The following is a 6,946-nucleotide window of genomic DNA, read 5'->3' on the forward strand; positions in this document are numbered from 1 at the left end:
CAATTTAGTATACTTATTTTTCACTAGGGAGAGAAGTTCTGAGGAAATCAATAGAGCTTAAACTGGCTTAAATATATGTGCAAACTTGTCAGAGCAGTGCCGGTCTCGTCAGAGTACAGGTTCGAGTCTAATCTTCCATATTCTGATCTTTAAATGTCTCACAAATAAAGTTTAAGTAAATGGAGTGGTCTGTGTGTCTTTACTTTAGCATGTATGTCTGTTTGTGATGACCATTACTAATGCAGAGTTTAAGCCACCTCTGACCCCAGATTATGTATGAGCCACTTAACATCAGTGTGACAAATGCTAAACATCTGTAAAGACCTAAAGAAGCACACACACATTAGTACAAGTGGACAAAAGCAAATGCAGCACTTCTCTGCTGTGTGACTCAGATTTGATCTCCATTTACTCTGTATTATTTTCCTTTCATTAAAATAATCACCTTAATAATTCCAGAAACGTTTCCTTCAGGCAAAGTGGTGTTTTGGCAGCCAACCCAACTATTTCAAGCAAAAGTTTCTAACATCCCGGATATCTGTGAGTAATGCTTCCCAAAGCAGATTGAGTTATCACACCAAAGTCTTTAGAATTACAAGTCAAGTATTTAATATTAAACATTTCAGCAAGTCACATTTATGTTTTTGTTGATTTAGGCCTGAAGACATGTTGTAATTTACGGTTTCTGATTTGTGCTGTTGTTTCTTTCCTCAAGTAAATAATGCAGCGTGTGTGTGTGTGTGGTTTTACAGCCCAACGAACAACCCTTTACTCTGACCATTTCACTGGAAAGCTGTAAATCACTTCAAGAGTCAAAAAAGAGCTAATTATTTCCCGCTGTCCCAACACACACACTAATACACACCCATACACTTCCACACAAACGGTTTCGGCTAGTCTTATTGTCGAGGCACTGCAAGCCAGGCAGACTGCTTACGTATTAAAATGCTGTTGTTTCTTTCCTCAAGTAAGTAATGCAGCGTGTGTGTGTGTGTGGTTTTACAGCCCAACGAACAACCCTTCACTCTGACCATTTCACTGGAAAGCTGTAAATCACTTCAAGAGTCAAAAAAGAGCTAATTATTTCCCGCTGTCCCAACACACACACTAATACACACCCATACACTTCCACACAAACGGTTTCGGCTAGTCTTATTGTCGAGGCACTGCAAGCCAGGCAGACTGCTTACGTATTAAAATTGAAGCTATAAAGTGGCAGCAACCTGAGATCTGTTGAAAGTATTTAACTTGAGACTGTAATTACAACACAGGAATATAGTAACCTCTAATTACAGCTCACAACCACGGGAAACCCTTTCACACATCAGTGACCTCACAACAGCTGAACAAAGCAGATATTTTACAATAGCGGTTTGCTTAGTGTAATTTATCCTTTTCCCTAATAAAATAAATAAATTACGCTATTGTATATATGAAATATGGAACAAAAAAAAAAGGGAAGAAAAATTGTTTTTGACAGTAAATATATAAAATAAATAAATAATGTTTTTAAGTAAACTGCTGAAAATATGAATTTAATATATTTACTTTCAGATTCCCCCCCCTTATTTTTTCTTTGTTTCGTTGCATATTATATCTGTGCAGCCTTATTTATTTATGTAGTTATCTTATTTTATTTTAATTAAAATAAGGGGGGGGAGATTATAAAACCTAACTGGTTTTTATAACTGATTATTATTATTATTATTTTTTTTTTTTAAGAAAAAATACAAATAATTAAATTTTTGAGTTGATCTAAAGATTTTTTTAATGGGTCCCCAAGGGACAACTGAGGGCATTTATGGTCAAAGGAATACAAGATATCTTTATAGGTCATGTCACAACATTGGTGAGCAAATTGCCTACTCTAATCAATTGGCCATCCTTTTGTTTGTTTTGACTGGTACATGCACCATATTTACTTTTTTATCTGCTAAAGTTTGAAACTTAAGTCATCCAAAAATGCATGAAGGTCACTGCATTAGACAGACAATTTGAAACCAAGTGGCATTTGGATGCAAAACAAGGCACGATTTTAAGAGACTTAAGTGTCCAAATTCTTTTTGGGGCCACTGTCACTGTCATGCATTTAATTTAGAGTACTGTATATGGGCTCTTTGTAATCCCATTGAACATTTGGCTATCATTCACATGATACAGATCCAGCTTTCACCATCTGTAATTAATAACTTGGCAGTGGAATTGCGGTAGTGAGGGCAATTCTGACTTTCCTTGCTGAAGTCTGCACAATGTGATTTGCAAAATTGGCTGCAGCGTGTCCAGCTCCCTGCACTTCCTTTGCAACTGGAATCTGGGACAGTTAATCTGGGATGTGGATGTGTGTATGGAGACATTTTACTGTTGATTAATGGTGCTTTATATTAATGGCAGGATGATAGTTTAATCCGGTGTTTCTGAACAAGGGGGCTGTGCCTCAAATTGTCCGCAGGGTTGTTCTGATGTTAAATGCAAATAATAAAAATCTACTAACCATATAATTGTGTATCCAGATAGGATTGCAAAATAATAAGCTTCCTGATCCTGATCACCCTGTTGGGGTTCATTTTATGATTGCTTTTAAATTATTTTGAACTTTTTGATCAATTTTAAACAGGAGAGAAAAAAAAAAACTTTTTTTGATGTCATTGGGAATTAAAATCATTGTTTCCACAAAAATATTAAGGAGCTATTAAAGATAATAATAAGAAATGTTTCTTGAACACCAAATCATCATATCAAAAAGATCCCGAAGGATCATGTGACAATGAAGACTGGAGTAGGCTAATGACTGCTGAACATTACAGGACTAAATTACATTTTAAAATATATTTCAGAAAACTGTTAAATTATATAAAATTTCTTAAAATATCAATAATATTTCTTTTTTAATTTCACCTGCTGAGTTCTGTTGTCATTTTATGTAAATGAAGCAAATTCGCTGATAGATCTAAAGGGGCCTCAGTAAGCAGAATGTGACTCTGGAGCTCTGGCCCCGTCTCCTGGACTGCTACTGCTGCTGCTGCTCACTGTGCAAGCAGAGTCAGACTCAGAGGTCTGGAATATCTGTTCCGTGACTTGTAGAGAGAGAGAGAGAGAGAGAGAGAGAGAGAGGAGAGGAGGGGAAAGAAAAGAGGAGGGGGGCTCAAGAGGAGAGGAGTGTAATAGGAAACCAGTCCACCCTTCTTTCTCTCAATCTTCTCAACCTCTCTCCTTCCCTGTCCCGCAGTCAGCTGGTTGGAATAACACCTCGCTTCACTCTTGCTGGGGAAGTCCATGCAACACTACGTCTGAGACTACAGCACTCACCCACTCCCTGCTCAGTGAGGACAGCACGGCTGGGAAGCCTCAGAAGGTGAGTCCCGTTAGGGGCAGATGGGCTCCTGTGTGGACCGAACGGGACAGATTTAGGGGAGGGGGGACTCCAGGCTCAGGCTAACAGGTGCAGACGCCCACCAGAGACAGGAAATCATAAGACCTCATGCTTCAGCCACTGAGAGAAGAGTCTATATTAAAAAAAAAGATGTTTATTTTAGAAATAGACACTCATATATATTGTTATTTCTGATCTTTGTTTTTTACTCAAAAAAACCCAACAAGGAATTCTTTTAAGACCTGATGATGTCCCAAAAATGTTTCTCAGAAGCTAAAATAGCTTAATTTCAGTCATTTTTACATGTAAATTGACTTGTTAGTATTTTTTTTCTTACCCCATTAACATTTTTTATTAATTGCTTTTGCTTGATTTTAGTGAAATGCTCAATTTAAATGTGTATCGCTCGTTTAAAAAAGTGATTTGTTGCTTTGCGTTTGTTTTGGAACAAAATCTGATTTCTTACCTAATGTTCTATTTGTAATTTTCTTTATTAGATATTGTGAAAAAGAGCTATTGTCTAGTTGTCTCGATTTGATCACTGGTATGTATTTTGTGCGTCCCGAGCGTTTTTTTTTTTTATAGGTAGAGACATTGGGGAATGTGTGCTGTGCGTCTCACAGACAGGACAGCAGTGAGTGTGAATGAGTCTAGGGAGTTTGAGACTTAAGACAGTGATGTTATTATTATATAAGTATGCCCTAAAGATAGTATCTGGGATTTGGTCTAATACAAAATGCAGTATTGACTGGCGACTTTTACTGCTGTCACATTGTGGTAGTGAGTGCATGCCTGATATTGTGTGAGTATGAGTCTGTGAATGACAGGGTGTGGTATAGTGACGGGCATCTCTCTTTAAAAAGAGGGCAGCACTTATAAAATGTAGATGTTCTATAGATGTAACTAAAATATGACGTTTTCTATTTATTTATTTATTTATTTTAAAGATTTGAATCTCTAACATTAAACTTTGGCACATTACTTCTCCAGTACTTCTCAGTTTGTGATACAGACATGATTTGGCAATTTGTTGTGAAAGTTTGCTTTTATTGCAAAAGGTGTGATCACATTCATAGTCACGAGTGAAAAAGGTCCATTGTCTATTGTCAATAGCGTAGCAATGTATAAAGCACAGCTCACACAGAAGTCACTTTCAAACCAAACAGCTTTCAGTTGGTCAACGCAGTAATTTTGTGTGACCAACTTGAACCCATTGCAAAATCTGCACTGGAAAATCTTTCTGCCTCACTCAGAACTCATGGATTCTTATTGAAATGACTGGATTTCGCTAGCAAAAATTCACTGAACAAAGGTTAATGTGAGTTGCAAGTAAGCGACAAATTTCACCTGACGGATGATAAAATTTAGGGCTGCAAAACGATTAGTCGTGATTAATCGATTCAAAATAAAAGTTTATGTTTAAATACTATATGTGTGTGTACTGTGTGGATTTATTATGTATATATAAATACACACACATACATGTATATATTAAGGAAAAATATGATAGATTTATATGTAAAATATTTATATTTATATATAATATGAATTATATACAAGTGTTTACATACAAATACATACAAATATATTTTTTAAATATATTCATATATGTGTGTGTATTTTAGTGCTGTCAAACGATTAATCGCGATTAATCGCATCCAAAATAAAAGTTTTTGTTTACATAATATGTGTGTGTACTGTGTATATTTATTATGTATATATAAATACACACACATGCATGTATATATTTAAGAAAAATATGTTATGTTTATATTTTAAATATATTTATAATATAAATTATATGAATATAAATATCTACATGTAAATATTTTTGAAATATATACTGTAAGTGTGTGTATTGATATATACATAATAAATGTACACAGTATACACACATATATTATGTAAACAAAAACTTTTATTTTGGATGCGATTAATCGCGATTAATCGTTTTGCAGCCCTAATAAAATTGACAAACAAAATCTCACCAACTTATTTTAAAGGAGAAACCCGAAACATATACAAAGACTTGAATATCACAGAGACTAGCAAACACATAGCAATGCTCTGGCGACCACCAAGAACACCTTCATGGCAGTTTTGCACATGCAAGTAGAGCTACAAATCAACATTCATACTGTATAATGGAATTTCCATAGCATTGTTTTAGAACATCACAAAAGGCACTTAATTTCCTTCCATCTGTTTAACCTATTTTAGATGAGCCAGTTCTTAGTTGAAGGTGGCTGTTATATTCCTCGTGAGCAATAATTGGTTTTGACTGACACTTTCATAAGGAGAAAGATGGAAAACTCATTCCGCAGATAGCCATGACAAACACAAGACGATAAGCTTGAAGATAAATCGCTCGTAATACGTTTCCAGGCTGCTGTGCTCCGATCTGAAGCGGTATGAACGCACATTATGACAGCTTTGATAGACGTTTGAGTTTCTCAGATGACACTGTGATCGAGCTTGGATCGTGTTGTGGTTAAAAGCCAGTCAGAAATCACCTCATGACAGAATTCATTAGGAATGGGGAAATGTCAGTGAAATAGTTTTAAACAATTCAGCCAAATGTCATAGACTTTACATTTCCTCCAGAAATGTGAGAGGTGCTAACAAAGTTTAATAGGACTACTTGTGTTAACCAGCCATGATGCAATAAAGCAAAACATTTTTTTATTTATATTAAATTAAATTTTAGTTAGTTAATTAGGCCATGTCCACATGTACATGGGTATTTTTATAAACAGAGTTTTTCCTTCTTCCGTTTAAAAAAAAATCTCCGTCCACATGAAAACTCAAACGCATGCTATGAAGCACTGTCAAGAGCATGCCAAACCAACAGGTGGCGATATAATCTCAACCGTAAAGCCATGTTGGCCAATCAGAAGCCTGAAAAAGTTTCCAGTAGGCGGAGATAACAGCGCAGGCGCCGACGTCACAAGCCAAAAACTCCGGTTTCGCTGTCTACACGATAACACCGCAACCGGAGTTTTTGAAAATCTTCACCCTGGCAGGCATTTTCAAAAATGTTCGGTTTCAGTGACCTGGTGCTGCATTTGCGTGTGAACAAACGGCCTAACCGCGAAGAAAAAGCTGCGGTTTTAAAACTAACCGCGTTCGTGTGGACAGGGCCTTAGTTAGTTAGTACCAGGGGTGTGAGGTAACGAATTACAAATACTCACGTTACAGTAATTAAGTCGTTTTTATCAGTAATTGTACTTTTTTGAGTAGTTTAAAAATTGTGTACTTTTACTTTTACTTGAGTACATTTTAAGTGATGTATCGGTACTTTTACTCCACTATTTTCCTCCGTTTGTGGTCGTTACATGCTTATTTTAATTTTATTTTTATCCATCAACGTGATTGGATAGAGAGTAATAGGTCTCGTGACTTTCGTCAAATCAAATTGTGCATAGAAAACTTTAACCGCCAACTGTTTATCATGGCTGCTGGAAGCACATTCTTCAAGCATCAATTCAGTCGCATCTTCCTCTAACTTAATATGTTAAGGTAAATTTCGGATTTCTGCTTACTAAATGATTTGTATATATGCTTGCCTATCTACAC

General features: G+C 35.9%; 1 protein-coding gene across 1 annotated transcript in view; it reads left to right on the forward strand.

Moving 5' to 3' along the window:
- Positions 1–2,900: 2,900 nt before the first annotated feature.
- The window catches only part of LOC107694195 (semaphorin-3C-like), a 66,540-nt gene continuing 62,494 nt past the window's right edge, over positions 2,901–6,946 (forward strand). The window contains exon 1 of the mRNA XM_016493832.1: positions 2,901–3,352. The gene's annotated coding sequence lies outside the window, so the exon portion shown is untranslated. The remainder of the gene's footprint in view (positions 3,353–6,946) is intronic.

Source organism: Sinocyclocheilus anshuiensis, unplaced genomic scaffold (genome assembly GCF_001515605.1).
Source record: "Sinocyclocheilus anshuiensis isolate Anshui unplaced genomic scaffold, SAMN03320099.WGS_v1.1 scaffold1003, whole genome shotgun sequence".
Classification (NCBI taxonomy): domain Eukaryota; kingdom Metazoa; phylum Chordata; class Actinopteri; order Cypriniformes; family Cyprinidae; genus Sinocyclocheilus; species Sinocyclocheilus anshuiensis.